Source organism: Triturus cristatus, chromosome 4_1, assembly GCF_964204655.1.
Source record: "Triturus cristatus chromosome 4_1, aTriCri1.1, whole genome shotgun sequence".
Taxonomy (NCBI): domain Eukaryota; kingdom Metazoa; phylum Chordata; class Amphibia; order Caudata; family Salamandridae; genus Triturus; species Triturus cristatus.
In genome coordinates this window covers 79584527-79600993 of record NC_140585.1, presented here as the reverse complement: position 1 = coordinate 79600993, position 16467 = coordinate 79584527, and the positions used below count along the sequence as shown (strand labels likewise).

The 16467-nt window shown below is 47.7% G+C and overlaps 1 protein-coding gene across 3 annotated transcripts in view; it reads left to right on the top strand.

The window, feature by feature from the left end:
* Positions 1–16467, top strand: part of CORO1B (coronin 1B) — a 189317-nt gene that overhangs the window by 89459 nt on the left and 83391 nt on the right. The window lies entirely within an intron of this gene.

Sequence of the window (16467 nt, the reverse complement as noted above, 5' to 3'; positions counted from 1 at the left end):
TTGCAGTTGGTAGTGACTTGGGGATAGGTTGTTAAACAGAACAGACAACACACAAACCTCAGTTATGTTTTTGTAATCGCGTCCAGGTGCCCTCCTGGAGCAAGCAGAGCCGGTCTATGTTGGGTTTTGGGATAGTTAATGGTTCTGAGTCCAGCCAAAGAGCGCACTCGTACATGGGAGCCATCCAAGAGTGTGCATTGAATAGGGAGGGTGCAAAGGCGGTTTTACAGCTTGCCAGGAGGTTGTTGGTAACTGAGCACAGAGTTCAAGTGTGAGTGTAAATAGGTTGTCTTTTAATTATTATTATTATTATATGATATTTGATTAAGCGCACAACTACCCCCAACGGGGGTGTCCCGGCGCTGCGGACAACAGCGGCATGGAGCAGAAAGGCTAGCAGCTAGCAACTAGCCAGGTCTTCAGGTTACATCTGAACAGGGATTCGGAGTCGATCATACGGATATTGAGTGGGAGGGCATTCCATAGCCTTGCCGTAATTACTGCAAAGGCTCTTCCGCCATTCCTCGATCTATGGTATCTGGGGGGAAGCAGAAGTCGAAGGTGATTTGATCTGAGCGTCCGGAAGGAGTGAACTTGCTTCAGCCTTTGTCTGAGATATCCTGGGCCCCTACCATTCAAGGCCCTGAAGGTAAGGACCAGGGCTTTAAAGTGAATCCGAGAAGAGATCGGAAGCCAGTGGAGATTCTTAAGATGAGGGGAGATTGAGTGACGGTGAGGGATATTGCAGATCAGCCTGGCCGCCGCGTTTTGGACAATTTGAAGTCGGTGAAGGAGATAGGCTGGTGTCCCCACGTAGAGGCTATTACAGGGGTACTCACAAACTTTCTCTCTGGGGCCAAATTTACAGTGTGGTTTCTGGCTGAGGGCCGCACCGGTGGGGGCGGGGCCAGTGGGGGAGGGGGCGGGGCTAGACCAAAAAAAAAACCTATGACCATGAGGTTGAACACAGGCCCCTGCACCGGACGCCTTCGTCCACTGAGCCACCAGACCAGGCATTCACACCTATCTATCTATCTATCTATCTATCTATCTATCTATCTATCTATCTATCTATCTATCTATCTATCTACTCCCTCCCTCCATCCCTCCCTCCCTCCATCCCTCCATCCCTCCATCCCTCCATCCCTCCATCCCTCCATCCCTCCCTCCTTCACTCCCTCTCTCCTTCACTCCCTCTCTCCTTCACTCCCTCTCTCCTTCACTCCCTCTCTCCTTCCTCCCTCTCTCTCTCCCTACCTCCCTCTCTCCCTCCCTCCCTCTCTCCCTCCCTCCCTCTCTCCTTCCCTCCCTCTCTCCTTCCCTCTCTGTCTCCCTACCTCCCTCTCCCTCCCTCTCTGTCTCCCTCTCACTCTGTGTCTCCCTCTCACTCTGTCTCCCTACCTCCCTCTCCGTCCCTCTATCTCTCTCTCTCAATCACTGTTTGTCTCCCTTTCTCTCTGTCTCCTCCGAAAAACACAATAATAAGAAACATGGTAGCACCTATTCGCTAAATTTCTCAGGTAGTGTTTGGCCTTCCTCCAAATGTCCTGCTGGTTGCCCTGTTGTCGCTTCTTTGTTAAGTTGTCTTCTCTCTCTTTTTTATCTCTGGGTCATTTTATCAGTGTTTTCTTTTTCTGACTTATTTTCTTTTCACCATGTCAGTCTTATTTCTATTTCATTCATTGTCATTCTTCTCGTTTTTGTCTCACTTTAGTTCTTCTTTTCACGCTCTACTACTCCTTTGCCCTCTCCTGTGTCCTTTCTCTCTTCTCCTTTTAGTCCTGTACTTGTCCTTTTGTTCTCTCTCCCTTTCTCCTATTTTTTCTTTCTTCCCCAGTTTTACCACGTCTTCCCCTGTTTTCTCTAGTCTTCTGTGTCTCATTGCACGGCTGCTCCTCTTACGTTTCTGACACATGGTATCAGGGTTATGGCCTTTTCAGAGCACAAAGGCACGCTGTTCCCGTTCTTTTGACCACGTACCTCGATTCAGTCCTAAAAGGTGTCCTTGCGATATTCCCTTACATCTGCCTCTCTACAAACAATTTCTCTCCTGAACTGCACACGATCAGAGGGGAGGCGGGGCACAGAGTGGACAGAGCGCACACAGCCGCCGCACCCAAGTACTTTGCAGGTCTTTTAAAGACCATTCACTTGGTAATGAGGCTTTGTTGTATTTCACCTCTTCGTAGTGCCCCTGCATCTCCACTCAATCAGAGTGGAGATGCAGGGGCGCTAAGAAGAGGTGAAGTACAACATTCATTAACAAGTGAATGTTATTTAAAAGAATCGCCCGGCCCCCAGAGCTCGCAACCGGCGCCGGCGATATAAAAAACACAAAGGCATATGATGTCGGGAAGGTCAGCGGGCCGCCAAGGAAGGCTTGCCGGGCTGTACTATGAGTACCCCTGGGCTATTACAATAGTCCAGGTGGGATGTGATGAGAGCATGTACGATAGTTTTCAAGGAATCCGAGGGCAGATAAGGGGACATCTTTTTTATCATACGTAATTTGCCAAAGCAGGCAGAAGTGACCTTACGGATTTGAGTCTTACCTGATAGCTCATTATCCAATTGAAAGCCCAGGTTGCGGGCAGTCTTGACCGGTGAAGGGGGAGGGTTTAGTTCTGAAGGCCACCATAAAGATGGAGGAAGAGGAGATTTTTGGTTAAAGAAAAGCACCTCGGTTTTGTCCGTGTTAAGTTTCAGAGTATTGGAGGTCATCCAGGATACGATGTTAGAGAGGCAGGTTTTGAAATTGGAGAGTCCTTTGTCAGAGTGGTCTTTGAAGGAAAAGATAAGCTGTGTATCTTCCGCATAGGAGACCACTCTGACTCCAGAGGCCTCTACCACTTTTGCCAATGGTGAGACGTAGACGTTGAAAAAAAGAGGGCTAAGCGCCGACCCCTGAGGGACTCCGCAGCTGAGGTTTTTTTTGTCTTTAGACATAAAGGGGTGGCACCATACCTGTTGGGTTCTGATAGATAGAAAGGATTTCATCCAAGCAAGTGGCGTGTCACGATTCCCTACATTATAAAGTCTGTCTAGCAGTATGGAGTGTGAGACAGTGTCGAATGCCCCGGACAGATCGAGGAGTACCAACATGGTCACCTCGCCTCTGTCCACGCTTTCTCTAATGGTTTCCGAGACTCCTAAAAGTGCACCTAAAAGTGCAGTCTCCGTACTGTGGCCGGATCTGAAACCAGATTGCGAGTCGTGAAGTAGGTTTTGGTCCTCTAGGTAGGCGGCCAGCTGTTCCTGCACGACTCTTTCTAATATTTTGGCTGATTTGGGAAGAAGTGATATCGGCCGATAGTTAGAGTAGATTATTGGGTCAGCTTCAGCCTTTTTTAAAATAGGAATTAACATGGCCTGTTTCCAAGATATAGGAAATTGGCCCATGGCGAGAGATGAATTCCAGATAGAGATGAGCGGATGGACAATAGCAGGGGCAAGGGAAGTAAACACCTGAGCTGGAACTGGATCGAGAGGTGAACCTGATGTACACTGCTGTATTTTTAATAAAGCAGTGTCAGCTGTAATTGCTTTGAAGGCATGAAATAGTGTTTCTCTAGAAGAGATGGGATCCTGATGGAGAGTACCCACAACTGCTCTCTCCGGGGGTTTGAAAGTGGAGAATATATCGATTTATTTTATTATGGAAAAAGTCAGAGGCCATCACAAAGCTCTTGACTGGATTTTGTGGGACAAGTAAGGGCTGTGGGATTAGTAAAATTTCTCACCATTTGATATAGGGTTTTGGTCGAATTTTTTGCAGTAGTAATTTTATTGGAGAAGTTTTCTTTCATAGTAGCCTTTTTAAGTGTGCAGCTCTATAGATGGCTTTGGCCGAGGGGTCATATGTTAGTGGCCATCGACGTTCAAGCTTTTTGCATTTGCTTTTCTCTTCACGGAGCTTAGGAGAGAACCAAGGGGCGGAAGGAGTAGACCGAGCCGAGGAGAAAGGTTAAAGGGGGGCGATGGTGTCCACAGCTGAGGAGAGGTAACTATTAAACTTCTCAACATTGGAGTTAGGGTCATCCGACATGAGCACGTTCAGGTTGTTTAATATGGGCTTGATTTTTATCACAGGTGACTTTATACGATTTTCTCCCCATCCCCTCTTTTCTGCTGTCATTGGGCAGCTGGGGGCTGAAGGTAAAATGAAATGGTATAAGAAAATGGTCAGACCAAAGCAGGGGTTGCGACTCAAAGGTGGTGAGGGTCGATAAGTTAGTAAATATAAGGTCAAGGGTATGCCCCGCCTTATGCGTAGGACCATGGATTCTTTGGTCTAGGTTTAGGCCCTCGAGAGTTTCTAATAAAGATCTTGCTTTAGGGCATGAAATATCATCTACATGGAGATTGAAATCACCGAAAATGGTGAAGTGGGGGTGTTTCAGTGATAGGTCTGCTAGGGTCACTAGTAGCTCCGAGAGATGCAAAGATAGTGTGCCTGGTGGATTATAGATCAAGACTCCTGCCAGAATCAGGTGCGTAGCATCTGATATGCTGAAATACATGGCTTCAATAGGACCGGAGTTAGCTAATTATCTCGATGTGATGTTCCATTCTTTTCGCAGTATTATGGCAATCCCCCCCCCACCCTCCCAGCGGGGTGATTGGCCGCCCTACCATCCACAACAATCGGGCAAGCCCGTGGTGGACCGGGGTAGGAGCGGAGTGACTAGGCACAACAGAGCAAACTGAGGTAAATTTACAATTTTAAAACGAGGCAGAGTTAAAAAGTTTAAAGCACTTTTTAAAACAACAAAGCGAACAGCGGCACACCTGTAGCTGCTAGCGCGTCTAAGTTTTACAACGCGTGTCCACGTGCGGTCTTTCAGGTAGGAGGTGACATTTTGTTGCCGGGATTGAGTAGTTTCAGGAGGACTCACTAGGTACTGAGAGCTACCCTGCTTGATGACTTAAGTTGGAGGTGGGATAGGATGGTTTCGAATTTCGTTAGTGTTACCAGATTAATAAATTGGGTACAATGGGAAGAACAATATTTGGAGGTACGCCATGAACCGTGTTTTGGTCGAGGGAAATGAGAGGTTTGGTTGAACATTTTCATTGTTGAGGAGTACAGAAGTGGGCAGATGTTTCACTGCAGTGTAGAATTGGACTCCAATATCTCTGATTAAGGGCAATTGCCAGATGTGTTAAGGGGGAAGGAGATTAGGGCCAGCTCAGTTTTTATGGAGGTCGGTGGTGTCCCAGTGTTGGATCGGTGCCATGCTCTCCGTGATTTTGATCTGTATTAGGGGTGATAAGAGTGCACTTGATCATTTGGGTGCTCTTGCATCCATGTGGTCTGAGTGTGTAGATGATGACTTTTCATACAGAGGGGATTGTGTATAGAACATTCTGAAACGTGCCCAACACAGCGGTGGGGAAGGGCGGAAATGTAGCAGTTAACTGTGCAGCCAGGAAGAGAGGAAGAACTTGAGAGAGGTAGGATGCGAGCGCTGGACCAGTACTGGCCAAGGGTGATATAATTGCTTCATTAAAGTCTGCAAAGGGATTCAGGTGAATCACAAGGGAAGACCAGCAACAGTGGTGTGCTGTGTTGATGAATTTTAAGATAAAGTCTGCTGAGCAGAAAGGAGTGGGTAAGATGAATCTCAAAGACTAGACAGACTGTAAAGAAGGAGCAGCATGTTGGTATTCACAATACAAGGTTTATACTATGAAGAGAGGCAGGAAAATTGATTGGAATTATAGTTGTGTCGGGGTGGAAGAGAAGCGAACACATTGAAAATAGATTGCAAAAAACAGTAAGCATGACTAGGAAATCCAAATTTGTTAAATCTCTTAGGAAGAGAAGTAAATAAAAAGCAGGTTTTTTAGGTATTTACGATTTGATTTCACAAAACTCCAGTGCACAAGATACGTTGAAGTCTTGCTTATTGGGGATTAACAAAGACAGCAGATCCGATTTTATATTTTTACGGAGTTTTATATAGCGTGAACTTGACCCGAAGGTATCGGATATCAGAGCGCTTTAAACAAGCACCAGTTACATTACATGAGGACACATTCATTTTTGTTAGGCACGGGGAGATTGATTTGCCCAGAATCCCAGTATGTTGTGCGTCCTTGCTGAGACTCGAACCCGGTTCCCCAGATTTGAGGTCGACCGCCCTAGCCGTTAGGCCAATTCCTCTCCCTCTCTTTGTTTGAGAGGGAAGCCTTATTTTCATCCTTTACTAAAGGTTCTTTGATCTCTAATTCACCCCAGTGATTCAGCTCGGGCTGGAAACCTGAGCAGAGCATGCTTTGCTGCAAGATCTCTTTTTATGGATCTGCAGGTCCTCACCAAGGGGTCTGAGGAGGATACTGCTTGAGAGTAACGTAGGGCTGTTCCTGCAGCTTGATCATCCAGATGAGATTCAGTGCCCCAGAGGAGCTATTGCTAATCTCGGTATGCAGAAAGCATCCAACGGTCATATCAAATGATACTGGTTTTGATGCAGCTCATCTAATTGTTTGTGGCTTCAATGAGTTTAAACTATTTTCTTTAGTGTTTATGTGCAGAAGATTTGGAGAAATGTTTCTTTACCTAAAAGGGCAGAGTTCTGTTCATGGGACAACTCCCATTGGATAATAATTGCACCTTTGCAGGGGATCTGGCAAAACAATTAGCTGGAAGGAAAAGTTTCACAACTGTAGAAAGAATATATTAACCCCGTAGCTGCTAGGCCTCCATAACCCCCCCCCCCCCCTCCCCCCCGTGCTAAGCCGTTTTATTGGCTATCTGGGGTAGTTCGCGCTTAGGCCCTTGTAACCTTTTGACCACATTAGGTATCCATGCCAAATGAGCGTCCTTTTCTTCCAACATCATGGGGATTCTAAAGGTACCCAGGGTTTGTGGATTCCCCTGGAGGGGACCCAGAAATTAGCTAAAATACAGCTAAATGTTGTTTGATTTTTGGAAAAATGGGAAAAAGGTCTGCAAATGAAAGCGTCTGGGTTTTTCTCTGCAAATGGTATCAAAAAAGGGTTTGTGGGGCTGAAATCACTATTTACCCAGCTTTTAGGGAATGACAGGCTTTTGTCAGAAAACCAAAATCTTTTACACAGTTTTGGCATTTTTCTGGGACATAGCCTATTTTTGCTATTTTTTCTGATTTCAGCCCCCTTCCAGTTAATCTTAGAAATGGATATGAGAGCAATAATGGATCTTGGAAAGCTATACATTTTAGAAAAGTAGATTAAATTCTGAATTCAGCAAGGGGTAATTTGTGTAGATCCTTCAAGGTTTCTTTATAGAAACTAACAGTTAAATATAGGAAAAATTGAAAATTAGTTGAAAAAAACAGCCTTTTGTGTCAACATTTTCACCTGTAACTTATTCTAATTATGAGAGCTCTTTGAAAGCAATATACCGTTACATCTGCTAGACATTACTGGTTGTGGGGATATATAGGACTTGTAGGTTCACCAAGAACCTGAGGAACCCTGAGCCAAAAACTGAGCAGCGACTTTCAATGTTTTTTTTATTATGTACAGGGTATATAGCAATTATTCTGGGAAAATGTATACATGGAAAAATCGGTATGAAAGACACCTATGTATTCCTGAAATGTGAACAAAATATAGAGTTTAGAAACATTAGATATTTGCACATTTCCGAAATTAGAAATACTCATACTAGCATGAGAATTATCGGTAATTTTTTAAAATGACTTATTTTTTACACAGTCTTTCTTTTGGAAGGCAGAAATGCATCGAAAGTCAATAGGTAATAACAGTTGCTCTACAAATCTGAATTACCCTAAGTCTCCTGATAAAAATGGTACCTCACTTGTGTGGGTAGGCATAGTGCCCACGACAGGAAACGGCACAATGCGCAACGTGGACACACTGCAATTTCACAGTGAAAAATGACCCTTTTTTGGCAAAGTGCCTAGCTGTAGTTTTTAACCCTAGCTCTGCCGGCACCTAGGGAAACCTAGGAAACCTATACATTTTTTAAAACTAGACACCCAGGGGAATCTAGGATGGGGTGACTTGACTGGCTCCCACCAGGTTTTGTTACCCAGAATCCCTTGCAAACGTAAACAATTGTTTAAAAAAACAACCCACACATTTTCCTCACATTTCTGTGGTGGAAAGTTCTGGAATCTGCGTGGATCCACAAATTTCCACCCACCCTACGTTCCCCAAAGTCTTCAGAGAAAAATGGTACCTCACTTGTGTGGTTAGGCCTAGCGCCCGCTACAGGAAACGGCGCAAAACGCAACGTGGACACACCTCAATTTCAAAGTGAACAAGCATTGAAAATGCGATAGGTCTCGCCTTTGATTAAGTTAAACCCATTTGCTTTGCTAATGGTATTGTATGGCAAAGTAAATGGCTTTAACTTAATGAAAGGTGAGACCTGTTGCATTTTTTATGCTTGTTTCAAAGTGCGCTGTCGCTCGTCCAAGGTCTATAGCACTGTAGCAAAAACTTTACAATAGATAAATGGGATGTTATTTTTTTATCTGCTTCAAGAAAATACCACAAGAGGCTGCACAAAAAAGCATTTTACTCTGTGGCTGTGTATTGACAACAGAGATGGGGCTGTTGGCTTCTTGGTTATAAACTGCTAGGGTTATCTTTCCCCCGAGTCTATAGAAGCTATGTGGCCTTTAATTAAGAAGGACCGTTGCGCCTGACAACCCCGAGTCCCTCCAGGAGGTGGTAATTGACCCAGGAGAGCCCCGCTGAGTCTCCTGTGAAGCGGAGGGCAGAGGAATGTCCGCAATCAGCAGCCCCTTTAACCTCTGGACAGAAGCGCGCATCTGACTGCTGCCAGCGGAAAAGAAAAAGGTTTTACTGGGTGTGTTTAGCGTGCAAAGAAAGCATGGTTAGACTATTATGTCTATGTGAAAAAGTTCCATATTTCATGCATGGCATGCCCCCACTTTTTGCTGAATTGCTGAATGTACTTTGACTGAGTGTGCCCTGGGCTCATGCCAATCAGGTGCCCAGGGCCCATGTTCCTTCCCTAAAAACTGTGCTGAAACCTAGAACTCAAATTGTCAAACCCTGGCCACATGTCAGCCCCTGGTAAATGGTACACTAGGTACCCAGGGCTTTGTGACCAGAGAAGGCCCTTAAGGGCTGCAGCACTTATTGTACCACCCTTAGAGGCCCTGTACCCTGACACAAACACACTGTCCTTGCAGGCTGAGTGTCTGGCTATAGAACAAAACAGAGAGTCGACATGGCACACATCCCTGTGTGCCATGCCCACAACACACACTGCCCTGGCATACAACAGCCACCCCTCTAGCTGGGTACCCTATGCCAGTGGTGTGGGTACAGGAGCATGAACCCTGTGCCCCTACAGTACCCAGGTCCATTCCTGGGCACTGTAAGTGCAGTGCTGCCATTTAAGAGTATATGGTGCTGGGAAATCGTCAAGCACGGACTCCACAGCACCATGATGGCTCCACTGAAGACTGACAAGTTTGGTATCAAACTTCTCAGCACATTAAACCTGCACTGATGCCAGTGCGGGATTTAATGTACAATGCACGACAGAGGGCATCTTGGAGATGCCCCCTGAACCTAAGCTACAATCCACGTCTTGTCTGAGGGGCTGCCTAGGCTGCCACACAGTAGACATGTTGCTGGACCCCTGGGTAGAGAGCCATCCGCTCTCCTGGGCCTGCAACAATGCACATCCTGGGTGAGGTGCTAGGTCTCCTCCCCCAGGATGGGCAGGGGGAGCTTCAAAGGCATGCCGCCTTTGTGAGCTTCTCCAGGCCACTTACTGTACTCAACAACTGGCCCCTACCGGTTCTAAACCCCCACTCTGGCGGGAAGACTGGCCGGAAACCCCAAGGAAGGACAGGGGGTGTGCCAGCCTCTGCCAACCCCACCCCTCAGGTGGGGGAGGCGAGGTGAAGCACATGTCCGGGCTCTCGCCATCTTGAAGATGGGGAGCCCATTCCCAATCGGGACTAGGCCACTGCCTCCCTCCCACAGGAGAGTGGCAGGAAAGGGGGTGTACCCACCCCAGGGCAGGGACCCAGTGGTCCCTGCCCTTTACCTACCTGTAACGCCCCTAAATTTAGTATTTAGGGGCACCCTGAACCTTGCTTCCTTAGATCCAGATTCTGAAACGGCAAAGAAGATCAAGAAGACCTGCCATGCAGCTGCTAACAAGAGGAAGACACCAACTGCTTTGGCCCCAGCCCTGCTGGCCTGTCGACCCTCAAACCTGCTCCTGCTAAATCCCGGCATCTCCCGTGGCCAGCAACCTCACAAACCCCGGAAGACCTGGCTACCTTATAACTCTAAGCATCTGGGGCTCCCACGAGCAGTGGTACTGCTCAAAGCAAGTAACTGACCCCTGGCATCAGCCAAGAACCGCGAACCCTACACACTCTGCTCCCGCCAAGCCTGGCCTGTGCTGAAGTGGACAAAGACCACGAGGACGTCCCCCAGGTGACTGTGACCCCGAATCCAGCACCCAGGACCCACCTCGACGCTCCTGACGACTCTGGCAGTCTCAGAACCAGGGACCCCCCAACCGTGATCAACAGAGGGTAAGAATTCCCAACACCAAAAGGCACCCCTGCACCCAGCGGCCCCCTGTGCCCAACTCCTGGGTACCTACCTATCCTCCAACTACCCAACTTGCCTCTCGAAGCGATGGTCGCACCTGAAAAATCTTCGTCTCCGAGCTTGCAGCCTTTGTTCATTCTTGAGCTTTTCCATTGCAATCCATTGAGCGCCGACAGCTCAAAAGCACCCTGCACCTAGCCGCTCGAGTGGCCCTGGCAGTGCAACTTCTACTCTGACCTACTTCCCCATTTGCCCTGAGCAAGTGACCAGGAGCTCAGCTCCCACAGCCGTATGGCCTGCTAGCTAGCAGCCACCAACCACGGGCCCCCTACCTCCCATAGGATAACATTGGGCCTACCTCACTCTGCACCCGGCTGCCCCTGTGCCGCTAAGGCTGTAACAACTGTACTTACCTGACACTGGGAGACCCCGGAGTCTATGCCCAGAACCTTAACTCTGCCAGTTGAGTACTTACCCAAAAGCCGATAACTCACTTTTCTTCCACAGGGTAACATTGACTGGTTTCACTTGAAAATTCTTCTAAGTGTGGAGTTTCTAAACTTTAAAATATTCACCTAAAATCAACCGAGTAACAAAATTGAAAATGCTCACCTGCTATTAGGAGAGATCCCAGTGCTGGATCTTGGTGCCCAGCACTGACCTTGAAAAGTAATTACAACCATACTTACAGCTAACTCATTTTTCTCCCATACGAAACCATTGACTGTTTTTCTGTGAAATTTCTTCCAAGTGCCGATTTTTGCAAACTACAAATATTCTTTAAAAATCATACCAACTGTGAAACGTAATTGCTTACCTGTTTTAGCTAGAGGTCCCAGTACTGGGTCTAGGAGCCCAGCACTGGATTACAAAAGTAACGAGAACATACTTTACCTGCAACTTGAATTTCCTTCCTTAGGATAACATTGCCTGGTTTTTGCTGAAAAAGTTTCTAAGTGACGATTTTGCAAACTTACAAACATTCGTTAAAAATCGCCTTTATAACCTAAACGCATTCTCTCAACTGCTTACAGGTAGCACACTAGTGCTGGATCCAGGATCCAACACTGAGCTAGAAAAAGTAACCACAACCCCACTTAACTGCTAAGTGAATTTCCTCCCATAGGATATCATTGGTGATTTTATTAGAAAAAGTTTTTGTGTCAACTTTTAAAATACCAAAATATTGTTTAAAAATCACAACAGTAACTAAAACGTATTTACTTACCTGTTTCAAGGAACTGTCCCAGGACTGAATCTAGGATCCAGTCCTGGAGTTGGAAAAGTAATCCTGAACGTAATCAATTGCATTTACTTAGAATTTCCCATTGAGCTCAATGCATAATTGTGTTGCCAATTGCAACAAACTGGAACTATTGCATTCAATAGACCATTGCCTATTGAAAAGTATTTAACTAAAGCATCTCATTCTGAGAAAGTATATTTTGATACCTATTGTTTGTTCTAAAATAAAACAACCATATATTTTTATATACAAACCATTAGCCTAGAGTTCAGTTCTTGAGTGTGTGAGACCATTTGCTGACTGAGTGTGTACAACAAATGCTTTACACTGTCCTCTGATACTGCCTTACTACTCAACCAAGCTACCACTTTAGAGAGTAAGGTTATATCTAACTTTAGCCTCTGCCAAACCTCTGGGGACTGTGAACTCTGTACACACTGTACCTATTTGAGAACAGTATATACAGAGCCACTTTCCTACAGTCTATAAAAAAAAAAAACTGTATGCTAGACAAATAACATTAAGGGAACAGTTTTAGCAAGTTAGTATCTACACAGTTCAATTGCCATTGCAGCGCTCCCCATGACTCAAGTCACGAGAAGCGTATCGTGTTTTTGGGGGTGACCTCTTCTGAACCTGTCCAGATGATGCTGTAATCGCCCCTGATAAACACCAGGGCGAGAAGCTTTGAGTGAATGCAAGCTCTCCTCTCTGAAAAAAGAACACAGCGCGGGGGGAGGAATGGGCAGACACTGCTGTGCGATAAACTCTGGATTGCGTAAACAAATACAGAGTTTTAAACGCAACCTCTCGCTACATGCTAGCGCCTGCAAAGGGGTAATTGTTCTCTTCCCGGCAATGAGGCGGCTTGTGAAGAAGTACTACAGAGCCCTCGCCATGCATCGCTCTAGTCACCAGACTGCACTGCCAAACACAGCACAACGAACAATGCGCATGCATGTCCTCAGTCCCACTGGCAGATAAGTATACAGCTCTCTCCATGCAGTCATCTCTACAAACTGCTGCACAGCCCTGCGAGAAGCTTGCACTGGCGTAGACAGCCCACAAACACCGGGCACTGCAACATACAGCTCTTTCCGAGCAGCCAACCTTACACATCCCTGCACACCGCTGTCGCCGCACTACCGTCCACGCGATCAGCATGCATCCATAGACTCGTATACATCCATGGCCTGCACCCACTCTCCACACACAGCCAGACAGTGAGGGGAGCAGGCCACTCCCGTCACCGGCACGCAATGAGGGCATCTGCGAGGGTCACCGGCGCGCAATGAGGGTATCTGCGAGGGGCACCAGCGCGCAATGAGAGCATCTGGGAGGGGCACCGGCGCGCAATGAGGGCATCTGCAAGGAAGCGGCACGCAATGAAGGCATCTGCGAGGAAGCTGCAAGGAAACGGCGCGCAATGAGGGCATCAGCGAGGAAGCGGCAGTTCACACGCCACTTCCCTGCTGCTACCGCTGTCTGGGCCCAAAATAAAGTGCCTACCTAGTAATTGAAGGAGGCCTGTGTCCCTCCACAAGTAAAAGATCCAATCCCGGTGGGCGGGGCTAAAAGGAGACCAGGTGGCAACAAGCAGCGATTGACATCCCTTCGAGGCAATCATTGCACTGCCTTTGGCATAATTCGTGACGCCAAACGACGCGCACGAATGAAAACTGGAGGCGGAGCTGGGACACAGCTTGTGGAATCGTATCGATTCCAAGAAGCCCTCGTATGACAAGGCAGCGCATGTGCTGCTTACGTCAGGCCGAGACCTAAAAATGACCCTTTTTTGGCAAAGTGCCTAGCTGTAGTTTCTGAACCCTAGCTCTGCCGCACCTAGGGAAACCTCGCAAACCTATACATTTTTGAAAACTAGACACCCAGGGGAATCCAGGATGGGGTGACTTGACTGCCTCTTACCAGGTTCTGTTACCCAGAATCCGTTGCAAACCTAAACAAATGTCCAAAAAAACTAATTTTCCTCACATATCTGTGGTGGGAAGTTCTGGAATCTGCGTGGATCCACAAATGTACACCCATGCCGCGTTCCCCAAAGTCTTCCGAGAAAAATGGTAACTCACTCGTGTGGGAGGCCCAAGTACCCGCGATAGGCAATTTTGATGTCGCCTCAAAACGTTTTGGGCCCTTGCCTGTTGCGGGTACTTGGGCCTCCCACACGAGTGAGGCACCACTTTTATCGGGAGATCCTGGGGAACGCTGGGTGGTAGGAAATTAGTTTCAGCCCGGTGATGCCACAACTTTCAGCAAAACCTGAGGTTTGCAGGGGATTCTGGGTAAGGAAACGTTGGTGGATCCACGCAAGCCATACCTCCCTGGAATCCCCCGGGTGTCTAGTTTTCAGAAATGTGTGGGTTTGGTAGGTTTCCCTAGGTAGCCACCGAGCACGAAGCCAAAAACCCAGGTGACCCGCCCCCCCCCCCCCCCCTCCCCCCACTTGCAAAACCAGGTTGTTTTGTGATAGGCAATTTTGACGTCACCTCACTACGTTTTGGGCCCTTGCTTGTCGCGGGCACTTGGGCCTCTCATGCGAGTGAGGTACCATTTCTATTGTGATACTTGGAGAATGGCAGGGGTAGGAAATGTGTTGTTTCTTTCAGCAGGGTGAAAATTTTGGCCCAATAATGCAAGGAAAATGTGACGGACATTTTGATGTTTGCAGGACATTGTGGGTAAGATAACGTGTTGGTATCCACAAGAGAGACATCACCATGTACTCCCATGGCTGTTTAGTTTACGACAATATCTACAGTTCATAGATTATTCTTAGATGGACTGTACACCTTGGCAGAGAGACTAAAAAGACAAAGATTACTGCACAGCCATCTATTCCTCAAGCATACACACATACTAGTTGGATTTGGCACGAGGGCGAGTGATGGTTCAGTATATAAAATTTTATTAACAAGAGATTTCACAAAAATTGAAATGCACTGTCAATTAAAAGGACAAAACAACTGAACCAGTGACTCGCAGCTCGTGAGCTGTAAAGCCACGGCAAGGCACCAACCGCTTTACAGACCATTCACACACCTTTCATACGGAATACACACAAGACCATTCACACCACCAGGCACGAAACCAACACATTACAACACTCCCAAAAAGGGACAAGGTACACCCTACTTGAGAGAGACAGAAAAGACAAATATTTCTCCACAACCACCTATTCTTCAAGCACACAGACATACTGTTTGGATTTGGCACGAGGGTGAGTGATGGTTCAGTATATACAGTTGTATTAACCAAAGATTTCACAAAAATGAAATGCACTGGTTCGAGGCATGTGGGCTGCTGAATTCATATCTGTGCATAGATCGCCGCCTAGTGTTGGGTCCGGATGTTTGCACGTTGTTGTCCTGGAAGAGTCTTCGAAGTATCCTGGGATAGGTGACTCCTCCCCTGGACTACAGTGCGCATGGGCATCCTCTCCATCCTCAGATTGTTTTTTTCCGCCATTGGGTTCGGATGTGCTTATCTTGACTCAAGTTAGGAAAAACTTTTTCTAGGCCAAAAGGCCTTTAGTTCGCGTCGGTACTGTTCCCGATCGGTATCGATATTATCTTGTTAGTTTACTAACTTCCAGAACCAACTTTTTCGCATCGACCATCGACCCGTCATCGACGATGGAATCGAGGACACCATTCAAGCGGTGTCCTGTATGTAATGCGAAATATCCCCACGTCGACGTCCATCCGGTGTGCAACAAATGCCTTTCACCGGATCACGACGAATCTACATGTATGGCCTGTGCCCGATTTCGATCCAAGAAGACTCTCCGGAATCGACGAGCAGCGAGACTCGAAGCGCAGCAAGCGGCACCGGCCCCGGCCGACATCTTCAGCGCCGAGACCGAAGATGTCGAAGAAGTGGAGAACCTACCCTCCAGTCCCGCTTCCGAACATGACTCCGGATCGGAAGACGTCGAAGAAAGACTCTTTCGCAGAGATGAAGACGACTCCGAGGTAGGAGACTACAATGAGGCCTTAGGGGCCGAAGAGAGTAGCTCCGGTGACGAGCAAGGCCTACCCGTACAGACTGAGTCTATGGCTCCGGTCGAGGGATCGCCTTCGGGCCTTACCCAAGACCTATCCCGCAGTTCTTCAGCCCCGCCCTCGGGCCCGGCCTCGGACATTCAGCGGCAGCCATTAATGCCCAAACCGGCTGGTTTCCCTTCTTCGAAACCGAAAGCTGTATTGGTTCAATTGAAACCGAAACCGAAAGTGGCACTGGTCGGATCGAGGCCCACCACACCTTCGACGCCAGCAAAACCCGTCGGCACCGAGCGCAACAAACGAGACTTCGGTGCCGAGCTTGAAGCAGCCGACGTCGGAGTCGACATGCGGAAAAAGACCTTCGGTGCCACCAAGCCTACTCGGCTCCCGGCACCGACGCAATCGGCTCCGACCCCAAAGGTCAAACTGCCTGCTGCGTCTCCCACCGCATCGACGGCACCACCAAAGCCACACTCATCGAAGACGTCGACGGCCATTACCGCCCCTCGACTCGATGACTCACCGGCGCCGAAGAAGTCCACGCCCGCCTCTACAGAACCGGTCGGCGCAAAGGAATCGATGGCGCTCCAAGTGCGACCCGTTGCTGCGCAACGCACCACAAACAAAACGGTCCTCCAG